General features: G+C 38.8%; 1 long non-coding RNA gene across 1 annotated transcript in view; it reads left to right on the forward strand.

Annotated features, from left to right (window-relative positions):
• Positions 1-25032, forward strand: part of LOC103695057 (uncharacterized) — a 34223-nt gene that overhangs the window by 8975 nt on the left and 216 nt on the right. Inside the window, exons 3-4 of the long non-coding RNA XR_015653131.1 lie at positions 9137-9317; positions 24642-25032. The exon at positions 24642-25032 is cut by the window's right edge and continues 216 nt beyond it. This is a non-coding gene — a long non-coding RNA (uncharacterized LOC103695057). The remainder of the gene's footprint in view (positions 1-9136; positions 9318-24641) is intronic.

Genomic DNA, 25032 nt, shown 5'->3' on the forward strand with positions numbered 1-25032 from the left:
ACTGTTGATCACGTGGTTTAGAAAGAGTTGTTCTTCCTATCTCTGAGACTTAACAAGTCATTGAAGATAAGTAAACACACATCTCCTGCCTTTCTGTGAACTGCTAAGAATTTGCCTGGTAAATAATCCAACAAACTTAGTTCCCTGACCCCACAATAACAGTATCGTAGGGGAGGCATATAGCGATGGACTCTGGCAGCCGTCAACTCCAGAACTCCTCTTTGTTCTTGTTCTCCGCTGAAACTTTCCAAGGCTATACCCTACAGAATCTGGTTAGCGTGAAAGAAACTGAGACCTATCTATCTGCCAAGACCCAAGTTCACACTTCCCCCCAAATGCAGGGGGAAATTGCAGGCCATGATGTCATGCCCAGTGTAACATAAAATTATCCGAGGACTATATTCTCTTTCTCCTACATACTTTGTCATGACGGTCTCATTCAGGATCCCAGCTGCTTCCCTCCATATTTCAATGCTATTCACTCTCCTTCCTCTCATCAGTTTAATTCTTGTCGACTTTCTTGCTCATCTTGCCAAATCTGATTTTATCAGATGTGAGTTCTTGAACCATCCACTCACTGCGTACCTAAACTAAAAATCTCCCACAGAAGAGGAAGCCTCAGTGGACAAAATTCATCCCAGAACCTCTGGCTGCCTTCAATTAGACCTCCTTCCTTGTTCTGGTTAAATCTGACTTTCCTGTGTTTCCCACCTTTATTTTAGAATCTGCCTTCACTCTTCCCTCTGTCTACTCTTACACAGGAGGTGCAGCATCACTGTTCCCTCCTGACCTTTCATGCCCTTTGTTGTGTCTCCACAGAAGTTACATCGGCTCAAGGTTTTACTCTGCATGAGCAGCAGCTGGCCCCTTCATCTTCGATACTAAACTTGCTGGTGGAGTTTGTGTCCCATCAGAAGAGATTCCTCCCATTTGTCTCTGTTACGTATCCTGTTACTCCTCAGGATTTAGGCCAGGCATGGCTTCTCTGGAAATGCCTACTTAAGGAGAGCTCAGCCTTCCTGTGAGGTATTGAACTCATCTCTCTCCTTCCCTTCTTCTCAAGCTACAGTCAGAGGCAAAGCTCTGCTGCCGCCATCTTTGCCACTCAAGCCTTCTGGCAACGGCAGGCTTTAAAACCCTTCCTTGTCTTGGGTCCACCATAGTCTTTCATAACGGATGTCCTTGTTCATGTCTCTGCTTCAGTTCACACCTGTTCCTAGAAGACCATAGCTGAGGTGGATGAATGAGTGCCACACAGCATTGTGTCTTAGGAGGAAGCCTTGGAAAGAGTCCTGGAAACCTTAACACTAACCAACTGAATAGTAGCCATCATTCCCCCAGGACCCAAACATCATCTCGAAAATAGGAAAAAATGAGCCAGTGGTTTCCATAGCTCCTCCCAGTTGTCTTCCTAACACCTTTCTTGGGATATAATTGGCATCGTGAAGTTTAACAGTCTAAAGAATACATTTCAATATTTTGTATGCGTTCTACAGTAATCCTCATAGTCTAATTTTAGAGTGTTTTTTATCACCCCCAAAAGAAATCTAACAGCAATTGCTGCTCATTTCTCATGGTCTCACGTTGCATCCCTAGACAATCCATAACCGCTACCAATTCGCCCACTTTGGAGGTGTCAAGTGAGTTGAACCTCACAATACGTGAGCTTTCATGTGAGGCTTCTTTTGTTGTGAGTGTTTTTCACCATGTATCCATGGGGTGAATTGTACCCACACTTCTGTTTTGATGTCTGGATAACATGCCACACACGGTTGTACTTCATTGGGTAGTCTACCCTTCAGCTGAGAGCCATGGCCTCCTTTCCTCTCATCATAAAGAATATGGCAGCTCATGAGTTGCAGGTGTTACTCTTTTAAACACCATATTCATTGCAGAAAAAGGTACGTTCTTCTTTATGTCTTCTTGGTGTCCTACCAGGAAGAGCAAGAAAGAGAAAGAGGGAGAAGAAGTTGGAAGTTTCTGTTACTGCCTTCAGCCATGTAACCGTGTCTATTAAAAGACCCTTGTAAATAGCTAACTTCAGCTCTGGCACGCCATAGATTAGGCATATTTGTTTTCCAGGGAAGATTATAAATAGAGGGGGGAGGGGGGAGCGAAACAGAATGTATTTTGCAAATGAGCCCAGATGGAAAACCAACAGATGGCCGTGCACTGTATTTTGTGTGTTCAGACCTACATTTAAATTAAAAATTTTCATAATTATGATTAACGTCTGCAGCGACACTGGTTTCCCTGTGGTGGCATCGTGTATCACGTTATCGGAGGTATTGAATAGAACATTTCCATGAAAAGGTCTCAGATTGTATACAAATTTCCGTACTTGCCTGCCCTACGCTTAGGAATGAAACAAAACAAAACCTCACTCAGCAAGGCAGAGAGTGCTGAGAAAAACTTCAGTACAAGTGGACTTTCTATAATAAGCCCGTCTGCCGCCATCTGGCTTCTCCCATGTTAAAACTCAAAGTCAGTCATTTCATGCAGAGGGGAAATAATGGGCCCTTATTTGCATGACGATTTTTTTTTTGGTTCTGATGTGAGTTTTTTTTTCCTCTTGCACCAGTACCCACTTCTTCATCTCCCTGGATGTAATCAATATATTTGTTTTCTACGGGGAGATGTCACATCTCACATGCTACCCTGTTTCCTTGGCTTATCTCCCGTCCCTTTCCCCCTCGTGGTGTTATGCTATATTGTTTTGTGACTTCTGAGAGTTATGCAGTGTTGGTGAGAATCTGTGAAATGGCTGTTAATCTAGACTCATGACTTAGAGCTCTGACTAGAGAGTGGTACCGAATTCACTCCTCCTAGGACCTTCGGTCAGTCTGCTTGGTTTTGTGCAGTGACGTTGACCTCCTCTGCCAAGTCAGATTCTCCACGGAGCCTGATGCTCTGCCTCTTTCTGAAGCCTTGCTTTGCCGCCATGCTACCTCTCAGCCATAAAAGCGAACAGGTCTTTTGAAAATGTCTTATCCATGCCTCCCGCTCCTGACCTCGTCTTCTCTTCTGTTTGGATTTTCACTCCACCACAACAGCGGCTGTCTTTGACTCATCACTCTAGTTCAGCACTGGCCTTTTGCCTTCTTCCTTCAACACACTATCTCTGACTAGAATAACTTTCAAACTGAAGTCTGCAATTTGGCTCCCATTCAAGGCATCCCTCCTGGTAACCATCAGGACACTTCTCCCAGCCTTTGGAAGCAACCTCCCCTCTGCTGGAAAAGGCCTGGAACACTGCCCTCCTAGAACCTGCACTCTTTGTAAATGAACGTTACTTTCCTAAGGTCTTAGCTGCTACAGCTATGGGGCCAAAGGGATAACAACATTAACTCTCATTCCAAATGCCATTGATGGTGAGGCAGGCTCCCCTTTGAATCAGTAAATGCCATTCAGTCTAGAACATGGAGCTGAAGAATAACTTTCTAGATTTTTCTCTGCTTTTCTAGAAGTTGGGCTATGAGAGGGTTTCCAATCGCTTTAACTTTCCTTTCATGTTTCATATTACAACTGTCACTCCACCCCAAGATGCAAAGACACTAGAGGCAAGGTGACAGTGACCATGAGGGTGCATGCAAAATGATGGCTTGCTTCCTAATATTGAGTTTATGGCATGGAAAAGTAGAACAGGCGCCTCTCTGAGGGATTGGGCCATCATTTTTCAGGTTCTCTGAGAAGAAGAATAAAGGAGTAGCAGGCTGTTGTATAAGAGAAACTGGCAACTGTGCCCCGTGAATACTGTAAAGTGTCATAGTTCTCCATACACTGGAGTATGAACAGATTTCCTCCCAACGACAGAAGCCCAAGAGGAGCTGCCAAGCACTTCGCGACATCACTAATTATTTGTGTAACATTTGGCAAATACTCAAAACCAGAATCTTTCTCCTGGTAAACATATTTTTGCACATTTGTCTTCCCTACAGAAATAACCAGTTGAGATGCATATATTTTCACTTGCACATGGTTGCTCTGCCAAGGCATGAAGCGCTCCTCCCTTAAAGGTCTGTTTCAAAGTTATTAGCTAATTCTTAAGGCGGGCAAACCTGAGGATCTGCAAGCATATGCTTTGCATTGAAACAGCAGCTTGGTAATCAAATGAGAGCAATCTAATATGAACTTTCAAGGGAGGTGAATTTGACTGTAAATCATGGTTCTGCACATAGGTTTGTATTTTCTATTCTTAATTACATCTGTGTGAATCTCCATTTGTTTGTGGTTGCCTAATTCATTGAGTGGGCAATTTGCATTCCCAGAGGCACATATTCATGGTGTGTACTTCTCTGAGGGGGAAAAAAAGAACTGGTTCAGCCATTAGTTCTAATAGTAAGTACAAAAGAGACCCAGGAGTGCATGTGTTTCAACTGGAAATATGCTATGGAGGACATATGCAAATTGCTCAAGTACCTGAAAACCATTTCTCCTAAACTTTTTGATTCTCAATTTTCTCATCTGTAAAATGGGAATAATAGAGAAAAAAGACTACTCATTTAAAGTGCTCTATAAATATGAGCAGTATTAGTCGTGGGAGTAAATTCCAATACCATACTGTTATTACTAGCATCATTTAATTTCAGATATTTTTAATGAAAGATTTTGCAAATGTTACTGAAACAAAAACAAAAGACCACTGTATTTTACTGAAATTGACTCATTTTAAGTTTCCTTTTACCAATTTCTAACCAAGATGCTTCAGTTCACAAGTTTTAGAAGTCAGCCTTTCCAGATGCTAGACTATTGTATGTCTGAGATATCTTGGGGAGGAGAACCAAGGAAATTCATTCATATTTCATATATCGTTTTTACATATAACCAAGCAGTAATACTTTCATGGAATGTTTTAGTGCACCTTTATTTTCTCTAAAATTTTCCACATATGCCATCATGCCAGCAAAGTTTCAAGTTCTAGAACATTTTCATTTTACGAGTACTGCACCTCTGTTACTGAAGAAATATGATAGTGTTATTCAAAATTGTGTGTGATGGCCAATGGCCAAACAATAAGTCCTTGAGACATGTCTTTTATAGAGTGACTCTTTTTTTTCCCATCTTTATTAACTTGGGTATTTCTTATTTACATTTCGATTGTTATTCCCTTTCCCGGTTTCCGGGCCAACATCCCCCAACTCCTCTCCCTCCCCTTCTATATAGTTGTTCCCCTCTCCATCCTCACCCCATTACCGCCTTCCCCCAACAATCATGTTCACTGGGGGTTCAGTCTTGGCAGGACCAAAGGCTTCCCCTTCCACTGGTGCTCTTACTAGGCTATTCATTGCTACCTATGCAGTTGGAGTCCAGGGTCAGTCCATGTATAGTCTATAGGGTGACTCTTATAAGGAGATGTTATCTACTCTCTTATAAGAAAAAAACTAAAATATTTTCTTTGACTATGTATTGGAGAGGGGAGGGGTGAGGAAGGGAACAGGGATAGAGATTGTGTACAGAGAATCAAGGAAGAAGGTTGGGAGAGAGAATGGAAATTAGTGGAGGGGTCATCTCTGGGACAGGCTGGAGACCTGAGATGGCTGGAGTCTAGAGTTGGCTCTAGCTGAGATGCCTAGCAGCAGGGGATATGGAAACTGAAGTGGCCACCTCCTTTAGTAAGTCAGGACTTCCAGTAGAGGGAGGAGGACATCAACCAGAGAGATTGAGAGAATGGCCAACCAATGACTGGCTCGTCTTGAGATTCCATAGGAGAGAACCAACATCTGACACTATTAATGGCACTCTGCTATGCTTGCAGACAGGAGCCTAGCATAACTGTCTTCTGAAAGGCAGTTGGAAACAGATGCAGAGAAATACAGTGAAGCATTGAGCAGAGCTCAGGGAATCTTGTGGAAGAGTGGGGGATAGGATTAAGGGAGCCAAAGGGGTGAAGCACACAACAAGCAAACCTACAGAGTCAACTAACCTGGGCCCTTGGGAGTTCCCAGAGACTGAACCGCCAACCAAAGAGCGGGCAAAGGCTGGACTTAGCCCCCCCACCCAAATTTTGTAGCAGATGTGCAGCTAGATATTCATGTGGGTCCCTGAAGAGTTGGAGCAGGGGCTGTCCTTTAATCTGCTATCTGCCTTTGAATCCCTTCTCCCTAGCTGGACTGCCTCATCAGACCTCAGTGAGAGAGGATGCGCTTAGTCCTCCTTCAACTTGATATGCCAGGGCAAGTTGGTACCCATGGGGGATTGAGAAGGGGGAGGAAGTAATGGGAGAAGGGGCTTGTGAGGGCGAGACTTGAAGGAGAGGAGGGAAGCAGGGCTGAGATTGGGATGTAAAGTGGATAAGTTAATGAAAGGAAAAAACTAAAACAGAAATAAAATAAAATAATAAAATAAGGACCAGGGAGCTGTATGAAGGTGCGAGAGCTGGAAAATAAGAGACCTTTAGATTACTCCTTGTTGATTCAGTGAATTTCTTAGATGGTTGGGAAATATGAGCAGATGATTCATTTAAATATTACATAGCACTGTGGGCCACTCCTGCAGGACTATCTGTCTACAAAGAAGACACCTCCATGTCCAACACTACCTCTCGGTGAAGACCCAAATCCATGGTCCATGAGAAAGCACTTTGAAATGGCCCAGTCTTCATCAGTTTCTCCTTTATCTGAGTTGAGGGGATGAGAGAGATTTTTGTGAAGAACCTCAGTATATCTTTCCTCAAAGAGGTAATAATAAATTAATACACCAAGAGACACATCTGACCTTCCTTCCCTTTGACAGTTACATACCAGTTAGACACTGGGTCATCTCCCCATAGCCTCCTGGGAGGTGAACATTGGGCACAATTAGCCTGGCAACCACAGACAAGGATTTACTTCCTTTTACTAGGCAGCCTTCCGAGTTTCTTAATGAAAAATCACCTCCCTGCTCTTCAAGTCTCTAGGTCCCCATCTATAACATGAATGAGTCAGGTCAGATACTCTTCTTAACTCTTTTCCTACACTGATCCCTAAGTCAGAGAATAAATGAGTTCTCACCCACTCATATGTCAGGACATGAGTGATGGCAGGAATGGAGGCATGATTCACAAAGCATCAGAAGAGTGTCCCAACACACGAAGGCTGTGATATAATCTAGGGTGGCCTCATCAGCTGATCACTGAAGCCCAAAGGAATGTGCCCCACACCCACCCCGAGCCAGACCTGTTCCTCTAGCTGATTGGTTAAGAAACTGCCATTCATTCATCTACTTCCCATCCCTCTAGTTCCCTTCATATGCACTGCAGAGGTATGATTTCCCCCAGGTAATCCCAGCCACCGTGTGACAGAGGATCCTGTTTTCAATGACCTTTCAAGAAAGTTTGATATCACAAGGGGCCACAATTTATAGCCTCAGAAGCCACGGGCAATTGAACCTTTTCATTTAAGACTCCTACTTGAAGGGAGGCGATGAATGTTTCTTAAGCTTCCCTATCCCTGTGCCTTCTCTCAGTAGTCCATATCCTTCTTGCCTCTGTCTGTTTATTAATTTGTTAAGAAGTTGTTTCTTCGATGCTCATTCAGTGGTTTGCTGTCCAAATGGTGTCCAGGATAATAATTGCTTGTTGTCTGTGTCATTTGGGGGAAATGTCCCTCAAAACATCTAATTCTTGAAAGTATGTAAAGTCATAGTCAGAAATATAACATCTGAACTGAGCCGGAAGGGAAAATATGGGTAAGAAAACTTAGACTTTTAAGAACCAAGACATTAAGTAATTTGTTCAAGGTCCCAGTAGGTGACCCAGTTGGGATCCAAATTCCAGCCTTCTGGACAGCAAAGTTTCTATTTTTACATGTCCCTTATACCATTGGGAGGAAAATGACCCAGAAAAGATGAGCAGATGTTTACTAAAAAGCTTCTCTCCTGGATCCAGGCTCCCCTAAAGACACCATATCCTATGGATTTCAAGCCAGTGGTGTTCTCTATGACCGTGGTCCATCTGGCCCTACTGAATCCTGTATTTTAGTCTCCTGTCCTCAGCATCTTTGTGTTCCGGAGTACTACAGTAATACTATGACACAGTCCTGATTTCGTGTTTTGGTTTTTGTTTTGTTTCCTAAATTTTATATCCAGATTAACTTTGTTTCTTAGGTAATTATGATTAAGTAGTCTTGTCACAATACTGTGGGTTTTGTGTGCTCACTGCTTTGGGGAGTATCCTTGGATACATTCTCCAATGCTCCCTTCTCTGTAGTCAGGACTGAGTTCTTGTATAGCTTTGGCAATGACTGCAAAAGCCTTCACAGAACAGGAAAACCTTTCTGTAGCTGCACAAGCCTGGGAGCAGCCCGGTGCAACAGAGCCCTATGCATCAGAGCTGTGGGTTGTCCAAAGAAACTTCCATTTCTGAAGAATTGAATGGCCACCTATTCATTCATTTGCTTCTGTTCACTGAAGCAGCCTCTTTGTGATAGGGGTTTAATTGGCCCCAGGCACATAGGGCATTGTCCTGTTCCTTATCATTTTGCCAGAATTGCTATATATAGGCGTACATTCCAGGCAGCTAACATTAGTGATAAATGTACCATCTCTCATAACCTATGAACTGACATATATTTGAGCTATCAAATATGCTTTGTGGAAAACTGACTTCAATTGGGGTGGTACCCATATTTCAGAGGTTCATGTAGGTCATAGTTTTGTAGGAATGAAGTGTCCTCATTTTTCATATCCTCTATTTGTTCTTTTATGGCCACACCATACAAACAAGATCTATAAGACACCATCCACCATGATGACATGTGGCTTTCTGGTCATATTTACACAAAGGCCCCTTAGGTAACTGATCCACCTACATTCCTTTACCCTTGGATATTAGTTCTGGGGCCCTGTTCTCTCCATGGAGTCCTTCCAGGCAGAAGAGATGAGATGGTTATTTTGGAGTATTAGTTTAAGAGGACCACAGGCAACCTAGACACTTGATTATATTATTCTGAGTGTACCTATGATACTATTCTGAATAAATTAATATTGAATTGGTATACTGAGTAAAACAGATTGTTCTCTGTAAGGGGGTGAGGGGAATGCCTCATCCTTTGAGTTGAATGTCCAATTATAATAAAAATGTAGACTGTCCACCCACAGTGTTAAAATACAGCTGATCCTTCCTGACTGCCCTTGAGCTGGACATCTTCTCTCATTTCAGACTTTGTGACATCAGCTGTTCTTGGATCTCAAGCTTGCTGGCCTTCAGCCTAGAACTTCACTGTTCTGATCCTCCTTTCAGCTCACCCACAGCACTGACCTGTGTCCACCGTCCACCCTGCAAGAGAGCTGCTAGAATCAAGAGCATGGTTATCAGTGAAGATCAAAGACTCATCTTTTGGGTTTGTTGGTGTTCCCACTTGCCAACTATCTTGAAAATTGTATTTCTGGTCATTTTGGATCTTTGAATTCTGACTGGATAGTGTCATGATACTTGAGAAGGCTGTGAGAACTATGTTAATCATAGGCCTACTAAACTGTCTTATGGGGTTATGCTACGTGTTCCTTACAAGCATGCTACAAGCTGATCCAAAATTTCCAATACTACCTAGAGATTTTCAGGAAAGAGGGATACATCAGTATATATTAGTATAACCCTCAGAAGCCTTAAAGCAAATCTCACCTTCTAAAAATAGCTTAAACTGCCTTCATGAAAGATTATAGAAACTGATTCAAATGGGACGAGGAATATGCCCCTAACTCTGAGGATGGAATTCCAGTCCCCACTTCATCTGATCCCCATTACAGCTGACCCACAACACCAACCTGTGCCCACCATCCACCCTGCAAGAGTGCTGCTAGAATCAACAGCATGGTTATCAGTGAAGATCAGAGACTCATCTTTGGGGCCTACTGGTGTTCGCATTTGCCAACTACCTTGAAAATTGTCATTCTTCATAATTGAATGAGCCAATTCATTATAAAGTCATTATCTATATATCATATCTATCTATCTATCTATCTATCTATCTATCTATCTATCTATCTATCTATCTATCTATCTGTCATCTACCTATAATCTACCTATCCCTGTCTCCACCTTAATGATTCTATTCTTCACCAAACACCTAGGTAATATAAGGCTATTTGTCTTCTCTGTTGTTGCCCTCTCTTGTTCTCTCCTTCTCACAAAAAAAATCTTCTATCATCAGATTTTTGGTGAAGGCAATTGAGCATTGATGACCTTTGTGTTCATTTCAAAGAACCACGACACAGTCCACAAACTGGGAATAAATGCAATAGAACTTTTTTCTCCCCCAGTATGGAGTTCAAATAGGTTTTAGCAACACCAAACCCTTTCTAACAGCTTTAGGGAAAGATTTATTCTTGCTTCTTTCAGCCTTTCGCAAACTCTAAACGCCTTGATTTTCTGTCTCTCAGCCTCTTTCCTCCAGTTTCTGCCTTCACCTTCATATGGTTATCTTTCCTTTCCTTGTGTCTTTGTGTCTCTGGTTTCTCTTCTAAGGATACCTACCAGTCTTTGAACATAGTTAAGTATGAGCTCTTCTTAGCAAGCTACATCTGAAAAATCCTTATTTCCCAATGAATCTACATTATGAGCTTCTGGATTAACATTGGTTGGGGATAGGGGTCGGCATTAATCAACTCGGTGAAGCTTTCCTTCTAAGACTCAGCTATCAAAAGACAAAAATCTAACAACTCCTTCAGGTCATTTCTAGTCGATGCCAGACCTATCACTCATACACGTACACTGTGGCGCACAGAACCAACTGTCCATGTGCTTGAACACAGAGGAGGAAGAAGAGGATAAAATAAAGAGAAATAATAAATGTTGTTTTAAAACAATTTTCAATATAGTTGCAAGAAATTCCTATTAGAAATGACCATTCAGTAAAGTACTTATATTGGTTTGCTCAAGTGATTTGCCACTTCAAGATCTCCTATGGTAGAAAGGGGTCATACTAGTCTACCTTTAGTTCTAAAGACACATTCCAGGTTATAGAACAACACAGATGAGCGTGAAAGTTGCAGAAACTGCCTAATGTCTTGCTTCTAGCCCACCCTTCATTCAATCTGCTGTAGCTCTGATGTTGTATGCTTTGGCAACCAAAAATTCTCAGCGAGAAAAGTCAACGTTCCTCAGAGAATGCCAATTATTTTCTTGCCAATGTAATTCACTTCCAGTTTTTATTCTATTCATAACTCATGGTTTGTGGTGAGTACCAAAAAGATAAGGAAAGAAAAGGCATTGCATATGACTTTTGAAGTCATTTTGGGTACTTGAAGGAGGTAGAGGGTTGTCCCACCAAAACGAGCTCACTTCTTGGTATAGGTCTATAAGTGTGAAAGATGCAAACCTACTCCCATTCCCAAAGTCTACCTTCCTCAGTCCTCAAAAATGAAAAATATAAATCTAACTATAGAGCAATAACCCCATTTATATGCTACAAGTAATGCCATATGACATCATTAGTCTTATATCTTAGCATTACACACACACATCTGCTGAGCTTATAAGACCAGGCCATCAGACCTAGACTGTACAGTACACTGTAAAGGCACATAAAAACTCCCTTCTCTGTGGGTCTTTGAGAACCTGTAAAAGCATAGAGCACACAGCATGCAAAGCATAAGGAAAGTGTCACAGCCAAAAGGAGCCCACGAAGACATGGCAAATAAGTAGAACTCAGAAAACTCAATGGCAAGATATAATCTAAAGATAACCTTAGGTCAAAAATTATAAAGCTTGAGTAAATTGTGGCAATCAGCACTGGTGTTCCAGTGTTGGTTCACTACTTGTAACAAATATACCATAGTCACACCAGATATTAATAACAGAGAACAACAGCTGAGTTCTTGGGAATTCTGAACTACCTTTGCAAGCTTGAACTAGATCAATTACTACTGTCTTAGGACTTCTCATACTGTGGAGAGACACTATGATCACAGCAACTTTTATAAAAGAAAACATTTACTTGGCACCTGTTTACTGTTTCAGAGGTTTAGTCCATTGTCATCATGACAGGAAACATGGTGGCACGCAGGCAGACATGACGCTGGAGAAGGAACTGAGAGTTCTCCTTCTTGATCTTCAGGCAGCAGAAGACTATGTATCATACTGATCAACCCTGAGCATATGAGAACACAAAGCCTGCCTTGACAATGACGCACTCCCTCCAACAAGGTCCATACCTACACCACAAAGCCACACCTCCTAGTAGTGACACTCCCTATGGTCCTATGGGGGCCATTGTATTCAAGCCACAATTACTATTCTAAAAAAATTAACTTCTTTAATAAGATTAGTATTTCTTTTCTGTATATATATATATATATATATATATATATATATATATATAAATGCGTGTGTGTATGCATGCATATATGTAAGTATTTATGTATGTACTTATTTGTGATGGCATGTATGTGTCACAGCATACATGTGGAGGACAGAGGACAACTTTCGACAGTTCTCACTTACCACTTTGTTTTGAGGCAGAGTCTCTCCTGTTGTTTGCTGGTGTGTGCACATACTCTAGTTTCCAAGGGATTCAACTCTATCTGCCTCTTATATTACTATAGGAGTTCTGGATAACAAGTGTGTACCACATCCAGCTTCTATGTGGATTCTAGGTTCAATTTCAAGTCATTAAGCCTACACACAGCAACCTCCTTTACCCGAAGAGCCATATTCCCAGCCCTATTCTTAATTTTTTCTCTTTTTATTTTCCTGCTTTTATTAAAAATAGATTCTTTTCTCATGAAATATACCTTGCTTACAGTTTCCTTTCCCTTTACTCCTCTCAGTTTTTCCTCACCTCTTCTCCCATTTGGATCCATTCTCTTTCTGTCTTTCATTAGAAAAGAACAGCCTCTAAGAGCTAACAGCAAAACATAACAAAATAAAATATAAGATGATACAAAAACCATCATGTTGAAGTTGGACAAAACAATTCAACAGAAAGAAAAGAGCCCAAGATAAGACACAAGAATTAGAGACACATTTGTTCACAAACTCAGGAGTCCCATAAAAACAGTAAATGGAAAGCCATAATGTAGGTGCAGAGGACCTGGTGCAGACCCATCTTGGCCCTGTGCTTGCTGCTTTAGCATCTGTGAGTTTATATGAATTGTGATGGTTTGTATATGTTCAGTCCAGGAAACGGTACTATTAGAGGGTATGGTCCTATTGGAGTAGGTGTGTCATTATGGGTATGGGCTTTAAGACCCTCATCCTAGCTGCCTGGCAGTCAGTGTTCTGCTAGCAGCCTTTAGATGAAGATCTAGAACCCTCAGCTCCTCCCGTACCATGCCTGCCTAGATGTTGCCATATTCCTGCTTTGATAACATTGGCCTGAACACCTGAACCTGGAAGCCAGTTCCTATTAAATGTTGTCCTTATAAGAGTTGCCTTGGTCATGGTATCTGTTCACAGCAGCAATAACCTAACTAGGAATTGAGTTGTGCCCAGGTGATTTACAAAGCCTGGTCTTCCTGGTGTTCTCCATTCCCCTGGCTCTTATACTCCTTCCTCGAGGTTCCCTGAACCCCTGAGGGGAGGGATTTTTGGGAAACATCCCATTTAGAGCTGTGTATTCTAAGATCTCTCTCTCTTCTCCTCTCTCTCTCTCTCTCTCTCTCTCTCTCTCTCTCTCTCTCCTCCTCCTCCTCCTCCTCCTCCTCTCTCTCTCCTCTCTCTCTCTCTCTCTCTCTCTCTCTCTCTCTCTCCCTCTCTCTCTCTCTCTCTCTCTCTCTCTCTCTCTCTCTCCTCTGCATAATGTCTACATATGGGTCTCTGAATTTGTTCCCATCTGCTGCAGGAGGATAGCTAAATAGGGTTCTCATCTATTAGTAGAGCAGAATATCATTAGAGTTACTGCTTTGTTTGTTTGCTTGTTTTATTTTTTATAGCAGTAGTATTTGGTTTTACCCCAGGTCTCTGGGCTATCTAATATCTAGTTCTTGGTTACTCAAGCAGTGTCAGGTATAGGCTCCATCTCATGGAGTAAGCCTTAAGTCAAATTGGTTAGCTACATTGGTTAGCTACTCCTACAATTTCTGTGTCACCATTGCTGTTGCATATTTTGAAAGCAGGACAGATTGTCAAAGATTTTGTGGTTCTATTGGTGTCCATGTTCCTTTTTCAGTAGCCTACAGAGTACCTTCCCACACCAGAGACTAAAATTTAGAAGTGAAGGCTCCATGTAGGCACAAATTCTTTTCCATGTTCAATTAGTTGTGTGGATGTTGTCATTATCAATGGAAGCTCACTGTCTATGGAGAGCAAACCTTTGTATTAGCATCAACTTGGGTTGTTTGGGGCTTCCCATGGGACCCCCCTGGGCAACAATTCAACTGAATGCAACGCAGCCCCACCATTTAAAGCCTTACCTGCCCGTAAGAGATAACCAGTTGGAAATTGATGCCCATCCCCACTGCCCCATTACTAGGAGTCATTAGGATCACCTTCTTAGATTCTAGGAAGTTTCTACTGCACTAGGTATCTATGCCCCTCTCCAAATGCTCCCAATTCCAGTCTTTTCTCCCTACACTCTCTCTTTCCATCCTAGGTCTCCTTCCTGCCTCCAATCTACCCATAACTCTATTCTATTTTGCCTTACTGGGGATATATAAGCATACTGCCCAAGTCCCTTTCTCTCTATATAACCTCCCATGGTCTATGAATTTATTTATTTATTTAATATCGACATATAAGCAAATGCATACCATACTTATCTTTCTGAGTCTGGGTTACCTCACTCAGTATACTTTTTCTAGTTCTATCCATTTACCTGGAAATTTTATGATGTCATTTATTTATTTATTTATTTTTTATTTATTTTATTTTTTATTTTTTGGGAGCTGGAGACCGAACCCAGGGCCTTGCGCTCGCTAGGCAAGCGCTCTACCACTGAGCTAAATCCCCAACCCTCCATTTATTTTTTATAAACAGCTGGTTAATACTCCATTGTATAAATGTACATGTTTCCATTGATTCTTCAGTTGAAGGACTTCTAGGATATTTCCAGTTTCTAGCTATCATGAGCAAAGCTGCAATGAGCTTGGTTAACAATGTACCCTTGTGGTAGAATGGAATGTCCTTTGGGTATATGTTCAGTAGTGGTTTAGCTAGATTTTGAGGTAGATTGATTCCCATCTTTCTGAAGAACCAGCATATGGATTTTCATAGTGATTGTACAAGTTTACACTCCCACCAGCAATGGAGGATTGGTCCCCTTGTTCCACATCCTCATCAGCGTGAGCTGTCATTTGTGTTATTGATCCTAGTCATTCTGACAGGTTTAAGATGGAATCCTAAAGTCATTTTGATTTGCATTTCCCTTATGGCAAAGGATGCTGAACATTTCTTTAAGTGTTTCTCAACAATTTGAGTTTCCTCTGTTGAGAATCCTCTGTTTAGATCTGTACCCCATTTTTTAATTGGAGTGTTTGGTTTGTTGATGTCTAGTTTCTGGAGTTCTTTATATGTTTTGAATACTGTTCATCTCTCACATGTAGAGTTGGTGAAAATCTTTTCTATTGTATAGGCTACCACCTTGACTGATTAAGAAGGTTTTAAGTTTCATAAGGTCCTATTTACTAATTTTTGATCTTAGTGCCTGCAATAATGGTCTTTTTCCAGAAAATTGTCTCATGTACCAATGAGTTCAAGGTTATTTCCACTTTCTCTGCTATTAGGTTCAGTGTATCTGTTTTTATGTTGAACTCTGATCTTTTTGTAATTTTGTGCCAGATGATAAGTATGAACCTATTTCTAAGCTTCTACATGCAGATATCTAGTTTGACTAGCATCATCTTTTTAAGACACTGCCTTTTTTTCAGTGTATATTTCTGGCTTCTTTATCAAAAATTGGGTGTTGATAAATGTGTTGATTTATATCTGGGCCTTCAATTCGATTCCATTGATCAACATGTCTGTTTTTATGCCAGTACCATGCTGTTTTTACTGCTATTGCTTTGTAGTACAACTTGAAATCAGAAATGTTGAGACCTCCAGCAGTTCTTTTATTGTTCAGAATTGGCTAAGCTCTCCTGGGATTTTTCTGTTTATTCATGTGAAGCTGAGAATTGTCCTTTAAAGAGCTATAAAGAATTGTGTTGAAATTATGTTGGGAATGTGTAGATTGTGTAGATTGCTTTTGATAGGATGGTCATTTTTGCTATGTTAACCCTACCAATCAATAAGCATAGGAGATCTTTTCATCTTCTGGTATCTCCTTCAATTTCTCTCTTCAAAGACCTGAAGGTTTTATTGTAGAAATCTTTCACTTCCTTGGTTAGAGTTGGCCCGTGATATTTTATATTTTTTGAGGCTATTGTGAAAGATGTTGTTTGCCTGAGTTCCTTCTCAGTGTGTCATTTGCATATGGGAGGGCAACTGATTTTCATGAGTTAATTTTGTATTCAGCTTCTTTGCTGAAAGGGTTCAGATATAGGAGTCACCCAGTAGAATTTTTAGGATCACTTGTGTATACTATTATATCTTCTACAAATAAAGATACTTTGATTTTTTCCCTTTTCAATTTTTATTCCTTTGACCTTCAGTTGTCTTACTACTCTACCTAAGACTTCAAGTACTATATTGAATAGCTATGGAGAGAATGGGCATCCTATCTTATGCCTGATTTTAGAAGAATGGTTTTCAGTTTCTCTAAATTTAAGTTGATATTGACTATGAGCTTGCTGTAAATTACCTTTATTATGTTGCTATATGTCCATTGTATGCCTAATTCTGTATCTAATGAGATGACCATGGGATTTTTTTAAGTTTGTTTATATGATAAATTATATTTATTGAATTTCATATTTTGGATCATTTCTTCATCTAGGATGAAAGATTCTTGGTCATGTTGGATGATATTTTTGATGTGTTCTTGGATTTGATTTGCAAGTAATTTATTGGGCCTTTTTGTTTCTATGTTTATAAGAGAAATTGGTCTGTAATTCATTTCCTTTGTTAGACTTTTATGTGGTTTCAATATCAAGGTAACTGTAACCTCATAAAACAAATTCAACATTGTTTCATCTGTTTCTATTTTGTGGAATAATTTGAAAGTATTGGCATTAACTCTTCTTTGATGGTCTGGTAGAATTCTGCTCTAAACTGGTCCTGGGATTTTTATTTTGTTAGTTCATTTGTTTGTTTTGTTGGTTGGTTGAATTTTCTCTGTTTGTTTGACTGATTGATTGATTTTTTGCTTAGGTGACTGCTAATGACCATTTCTGTTTCACTAGGAGTTGTATGTCTATTTTAAATTACTTATATGATCTTGATTTAAATTTGATAAATGGGACCTATTTAGCAAATTCTTCATTTCTTTTAGATTTTTTTAATTTAATGAAATAAAGATTTTTAAAGTATCTGCTTAATGTTATCTGGATTTCTTTGGTGTCTGTTGCTATGCCTCCTTTTCATTTCTGATTTTGTTAATTTGTATATTCTCTCTCTACTTTAAAGTTAATTTCAATAAAGTTTTTTCAATTTTACTGATTTTCCCAAAGAACTCTATTTCATTGATTCTTTACATTGTTCTCTTTCTTTCTATTTTATTGATTTTAGCCCCAAGCTTAATTATTTCTTGCCCTATAATCCTTTCCAGTATGTTTTTCACCTCTTGAGGCTTCAAATATGCTAAGTTGCTACCATGAGATCCCTCTAGATTTTTTATGTAGATACTTAGTGTTATAAATGCATATTTTAGAACCTCTTTTATTGTGTTCCATGACTTTAAGCATGTTATGAATCTTTTTAGTTCTAGAAAGTGTTTTTTTTATTTTATTTCTGTCTTGACCCATTTTTATTCAGTGAAGATTTGTTCGATTTCCATGAGTTTGTAAACTTTCTGTTATTACTGTTGCTATTATCTAGTTTTAATCCATGTTGGTCCGCTGGGATGCAGGGTGTTATTTCAATTTTTTTTATCTGTTGATACTTGCTTTGTATGTGATGTGTGATCAATTTTGTAGAAAGTTCCATGAGGAACAGAGAAGATGATATATTCTTTTGTGCTTGGGTGAAATGTTCTGTAATATCATTTAAGTTTTTGTCTGGATAACCTGTCTATTGGCTAGATTGGTTTATTGAAGTCTCCCACTATCCATGTATGAGAGTCGATATGTGATTTCAGCCATAGGAATATTTATTTTACAAACTCTGGTATCTTGTGTTTGGTACATAAGTGTTAAAAACTGAAATGTTATCTTTTTTTCCTTGATGAGTATATAGTGATCTTCCCTATCTCTTTTGATTAATTTTAGTTTAAGGTCTATTATGTTAAATGCTGAAGTGGCTACATCAGCTTATTTCTTAGGTCCATTTGCCTGGAATAGTTTTTCCAACCTGCGTTAATGGCTATCCTTGATATTGAGATGTGTTTCATGGATACCACAGAAGGATAGACCCTGTTTTCATACCTATTCTATTAGTCCATGTCTTTTTATTGAAGAATTGATACCATTGATATTGAGAGAAACCAAAGACCAACAATTGTTGATTCCTGTTATTTTGTTGGTGGTGTGTATGTAAGTAGGTATATATGTGTGCTTATGTATGTGTACATGTGTGTGTAAGTATTTCCCTTTTCACTTTTCTCATCTGAAATTATTTATTCCCTGTGTTTTTATGATTGTAGTTAACTTCCTAAGGTTGGAGTTTTTCTTTTAGCATGTTTTATAGTGCTAGATTTGTAGATAAACATTGATTAAATTTAGCTTTATCATGGAATACCTTTTTTCTCCATTGATGGTGACTGAAATTTTTGCTGTGTTTAGTAGTCTCATCTGGCATCTATGGTCTCTTACAGTCTGTAGCAAACCTGTCCAGGTTCTTCTGGCTTCTAGAATCTCCATCAAGAAATCAAATATAATTCTGTTACTTCCTCCTCATTTTACTATTTGATATTTACAATTCTTTATGTTACTTGGTCTTTTACCCTTGAAGCTTTTAATATTCTTTATTTGTTTTGTATATTTAGTGTTTTGATTATTATGTGTTGAGGGGACTTTCTTTTCTCTCCAATCTATTTGGTGCTCTATGCTTCTTGTACCTTTACAGGTATCTCCTTCTTAGTTAGGAATTTTTTCTTTTGTAATTTTGTTGAAAATATATTCTTGGCTGGGTTTCTTCTCCTTCATATAGCCCTATATTCTTATTTTGTCTTTTCATCATGTACCATATTTTCTTGATGTTTTGTATCAGAGGTGTTTTTAAGATTAAACATTTTCTTTAACAAACGTATCATTTCTTGTATCATACTTTCAATGCCTGAGATTCTTTCTTCCATCTCTTGTATTATTTTGGTGATGCTTGCTTCTGTAGTTCCTGTTTGAATTCATAAATATTTTTATTCCCAGAATTCCCTAAGATTAGGTTTTCTTTATTGACTCTATTTCCATTTTTAGGTCTTAAACAGTTTTATTCATACCCTCCTTTTCTTTTGTTTGTGTTTTTGAGGATTTCTTTGCATGGTCTATCTGTTTCCTCATTAATAACCTCTAACATCTTCATACATACCCAAGGTCTTTTCTTGAGCTTCACATATGTTGGAATGTTCATGGCCCTGTTGGAGTGTTGCTGGGCTCTTGTGGAGATATATTGCTTTCATTGTTATTGAGTTTTTATACAGGTGTCTGGACATCTAGGCATCTGGGCCTGGCAATGATTATAGGTCTAGGCATTGATATCTTGGTTTGCTTTTGTTGGTAGGTGTCTTGTTCCTTGGTTTCTGTTTCCTTTCTGGATTTTAGGAGAGTGTTATGGCTGTTTATTGCCTGGAAGGAAACTTTCTGTGGACCTGTTTCCCTTGACTGGTCAGCTGGTGTGTTCTCATAGATTGCCTGTTGGTGTTGGAAGCTGGGATATTAGGATGAGTTGGGGTAAGGGAAATTGGTGGAAATGATCCATTTGAGATGGGGTCATAGAGGAAAGGGAGACCACAACAGATTTTTGGTTGAGAAGTTTGTCTCCACTAATCCCAAAATATTCCAGAAAGCACTTTGTCTTCTTCACCTCCCAATTAGTTTGTTCATGTATGTTATTTTCCCACATCTGACACTGCAGCAATCAGTCCCTTTCTAGCTCATTCAACCCATTACAATAATAGAGTATACTGGCAGATTGCCTTAACATACTCCACAATCAAGCAACAAAAATGTTTTAAAGTCTATTTTAATAAAGCATTGCCAATTCATCTATACGTCTTTCTACTAAAAATTAAAATAAAATTACAAGAAAGAAGGAAAATAAATATTTTATAAAATACCAAATCTAAATCAAAGCAACATAAGTGCTTAAATTTCTAAAGGCATTATTAAGACTTGGGCAACTATTTATTAAGAGGCCATTGATTGGAATCTTGGAACTATTCTTTTCTGAATGATGAAGTACAATAGGAAAATAAGAACCTACTATCATTTCAGTGGGCAAGTTTTCCTAAGGAACACAATAAAACTATAACTCCAAATTTCCTATCATTTAATAAAAAACAATCAGTGAACACTAATTATGTAAAGGTGAACACATTATTAATGTTATTATCGAAGTGATTTCATGTGTTTTCCTTCTCTCTGTTAAAGTGGATTCTCATTGAGAAAAGACCTTGTAAGAGCCAAGAGCTTAGAGGAGCCGGTCCTAGAGGCAGATGGAGTAGCCTTTTCCCAAGAGGTAACAATTATAATAATGGAAGTGGAAGATTTCTTTTCCTTCAACCCTTAGGAATGGAAAAGGAAAGAATGAGAAGGGACAGAAAGATGTCACAATAGTGTTACATAACAAGGTATCTCAAAAGTCAGCAGCATATAATAAGGATTCATCACCATGCTTAGGTTGTCTGGACTGACATGTGAGTTTTGTTGTGTAGTCCAAAGTGACAGAACAGAAACTACAGAGAATGTCTTCTGAAGGCAATGACATATATGTAGGAATGAGCCAACTACACAAATATGTTTAAGCATCACTTCGGTTTAAGTACATTAACATCACATTGACCACAACTTGAGCCTGTTGTTTAAAGAGCTGTTGGAAATGTTCAGTGACAGTCTGTGTGGACACTTACTGTTACTTCTGCTTGATAGAGATCTGGGAGTGCAGTTACTGTGCTGTGAGTGTAATGTGCTTGCTTTATAAAGAATGCTTCATTTGTTTTCTAAAGTGGCTCTAATCTTTTGCATTTCTACCCACAGTGAGATTTCATGACATTCTAAACACTTGCCAGCATCCAGTCTGTCATCTTTTTTAATTGCTTTTAAAATCAAGCAAGTGGAACTAACTCACTGTGGTGTTCATTTGCACTTACCTAATAAGTAAGTGTGAGGACATTTCCCGCGCTCATCTCTACTCTGAGTATTTTCATTAGTAAGGTTTTCATGTCATGGCCATTTTGAATGGACTGTGGCTCTTCTTGATATTGAATACCAGATGTGTATTGAGTCTGAATGCACAATAGATAAATGCTTTGCGTATATTTTTATTGATGTCAGTGGTTTGTCTTTTAACTTTCCTTTAGAATTTAGTTTCATGTGTATGGGTGTGTGCAATTGTGTGAGTTTCTGTGCATCACATGTGAGCTGAATCACAAGGAGTACAGGGTTACTTGGACTGGAGTTACAGATAGCTATGGACTGCCATTAGGTTACTGGAAACTGAACCCAATTCCTCTACTAGCAATATGTGCTCTTGAGCACAGAGCCATCCCTCCATCCTATCTCTTAGCTTTCTTAATAGTATGTCCCAAATAAAAAATAGTTTTTAAATTTGAGGATAAAACCAAATTTATCAAATTTGAAAAGTTACAAAGTTTATGCCCCACTTAGAAATTCTTTGTTCATTAAAAGCTCCAAGTTTTTGCTCTATATTTTTAACTGATCAATTTATTTCTTACATATACATTTATTATCTACCTTAAGTAAATTTTTATATGTATTGTGAGGTAATGTTGGTGTTCATGTTAATAAGTATATGACCATTCAATTCTAATACTGTTAGCTGATAAAAACACCCTCTGCCCTTGGCAATGACAATAGTAATCATTGCCTTTGTTATGATGACTTTGTGATAGATTATGGAATCAGTTGAAATCCTCTACCTTGATTCTTCTACTCTAATCCAAATCCTTGACGTTTATATAAAGTGTAGAATCAGTTCTCTTTCTCTGTCTCCCTCTATATCTGTCTTCTTGGTCTCTGTCTGTCTCTGTCTTTCTGTCTCTGCCTCTCTGTCTCTCTGTCTCTCTCTCTCTGTTACACACACACACACACACACACACACACACACACACACACACACACACCTGCTGGAACTTAGACTTCAATCATTGTGAAGAGAATTAAATCTTGACAATGCTAGTTTCTAGTTAATGAAGATGGTATATCTCTCTATGGGTCAAGATGATCTTTGTATAATTATATCAGCAGTGTCTTACCATTTTTGATGTACATGTCTTATACTTACTTTGTTAATTTTATTCCCATTTTGAATTATATCATGTTCTATATATTGCTGTGCATTTTATAAAATCCTTTCTAGATTTTTAGTTTTTATATACAGTTGAACAACTGAATTTTCTGTCAACTATATACTTATATATTAATTATATTCATTCTAAAACTTATTTAGTTTTAATGGCTTTTAGATAAAATCCTTTAATATTTTTCAAATAGACAATTATTTTATATTTGCATTGACATATGTTTTATTTTTTATGAATATATTCCTCTTCTTCCTTTTTCTTGCAACATTTAACTGGCAGGAGAGTCTGCATATGCAATATTGAATAGAAGTATTGAGAAGGACAATTTTTGCCTGGTTCTCCACTAGGGATAAGGCATTTCAGATCTTTACCGTTAAGTATAATTTTAGCTGTGTTTACAGTTTCCCTATGTCAGTTGATTAAGTTATCTTTATTTTCTATTGCCATGACAAAACACAATGACCAAGACAATTTATAAAAGAAAGCATTTAACTGGGGGCTTGGTTAGTTCCACAGTTTGTGTCTGTGGCCATCATAGCATACTACTTGTGAAGTAGCTGAAAGTTTACAGTGCTAGACAGGGCTTTTAAAACTTCAAAGCCCACTGACTTACGCACCTCTTCCAACAAGGCCACACCTACTAAATACTTTCCAAACAGGTCCACAAATGGGAGCCAAGCATTCGATCCTAAGAGTCTATGGGGGCCATTCTCATTTAAATGATCACATATATCTATTTGGGCAGTGAGATAATCAGAAGGGCTTATAGGTGAATAGTTGCTTGTTGGTTTTAGCCTCAGATTTTTCAGCTTTTCATTTCTTTTCTGTGTGTGTATGTGTGTGTGTGTGTGAGTGTGTGTGTGAGTGTGTGTGTATGATTTCTGTGCATATGCATATGCGCATTTACTTATGTGGGGACTGGTATGGATATGCATAAACATGTATGTGAAAATGTATGTGGAGTCTGGAAGTTAATATTAGTATCTTTTCAATTCCTTTCTGCCTTATATATTGACACATCTAGCTGGCTTGCTCCTGGGGAGACCTCTGTCTCCACTTCCAGGGCTGGAATTACAGGTAGGCTGCTACGCATGCCTGTCCTTTTACATGCATGCTGGGAACCTGGGCTCCAGTTCCAACTTGTGTAGTAAGCACTTTACCTACTTAGTGTTCTCCATAGTCAGATATTGTAGTGATATGATGGATTGTGTTGATTGCTTTTTCATTATTACAGCAAAATTGAATTACCCTTTTTATATTTCATTTGATTTGACTCGCTAAACTCTTCCTAAGTCCTTTGCATCTGCGTTCATGTTGGTCTTCTGTTTTCTTTTTTCTAATTTTTATTTGAAGTAATTCTGGCGCCGTAAAAATAAGTTGGGAAGCATTATACTCTGGAGGACTGTATGCAGCTGGTATTATTGTGTTATGAAATATTTAATATAATTTACTATTTAAATCATCTAGGCTTGAGTTTGTGTGAAAAGATTTTTTTCCCCATGAAATCAATTTTCTTATTAAAGACAGTCATGTTGTCAGTGTCTTCTTAGGTTTATTTTGATCATTTGATTTCTCTCGTAACTTTTGTTGGGATGCATTTGTCTTACACAGTGACTGGTTTCATAAATGCACTCTCATTGAGCATAGCATGTGCTTTGACCACATCTACAACATCCCATCTCGCCTTACCTCTCCTCTGTCCTTGTTCCTCCTTGCCCCAGATGGTCTCACTTCTGCTGTTCGGCTTTCATGTTGGACACACATACATAAGCTTTTAAGTGTTTGTGTAAAATTAAGTAGTTTTAAATTTCATCTATATTGTCAAATTTATTTTCTAAAACTGTCCATACATTTTTGTCTCTAATTTGCTGGCACCAATCTACATTTGAAAGGATGTATTTTTCACCCATGATTTGGATGATCTCTATGTCCTTTATTTCTATCAGTAGTGTGACTGTCAACTTTTCGTTTGGTGTTTTAGATGGATTACTGTGGATACGCACCAATGTGTTCTCTGCATCATCACGTACATAGGATAGAGTTGTGTTGCTATGGTACATGTTCTTAATTTGCCCCAAACCATAAAAGTTCTGTTTTCTTTTTCTAATTTTTATAAAAAATATAATATGGTTTCTTCATATAATCCTAATAGTACTGCAGAGATTCTAACATAATCCTTACCATCTATATAAAAACATATTGTTTTATTGTTAACAGAGTGTCTTCACGGCTATGGAAGACCAGATCAAATGAACTCTGAAGAATGGCCATGGGAAAGTCACAAATTTGTAAGAATTTTATGTGAAGAATGGTGTACAGGGGCTGGGTGTGGCTTCCTTGTTAGAGTGTTCGTGCTTGTAGGAAGCCTTGAATTATACTCCCAGTGCAGCATGTTCCTGTAATCCTAGCACTCAGGAGTGGAGGTAAAAAGCTCCAAATTTCAAAGTCTTCCTCAATTTGAATTTGAGGCCAACCTGTGTACACGAGACACTGTCTCAGTGATTCTCAACCTGAGGGTCACAACCCCTTTGGGGATCATGGGTCAGCTATCCTGCACATCAGCTATGTAATACCAACATAATAATTTTATTGTTGGTGGTCACCACAA

Source organism: Rattus norvegicus, chromosome 1 (assembly GCF_021556685.1).
Source record: "Rattus norvegicus strain SHRSP/BbbUtx chromosome 1, alternate assembly SHRSP_T2T, whole genome shotgun sequence".
In the NCBI taxonomy this organism is placed as follows: domain Eukaryota; kingdom Metazoa; phylum Chordata; class Mammalia; order Rodentia; family Muridae; genus Rattus; species Rattus norvegicus.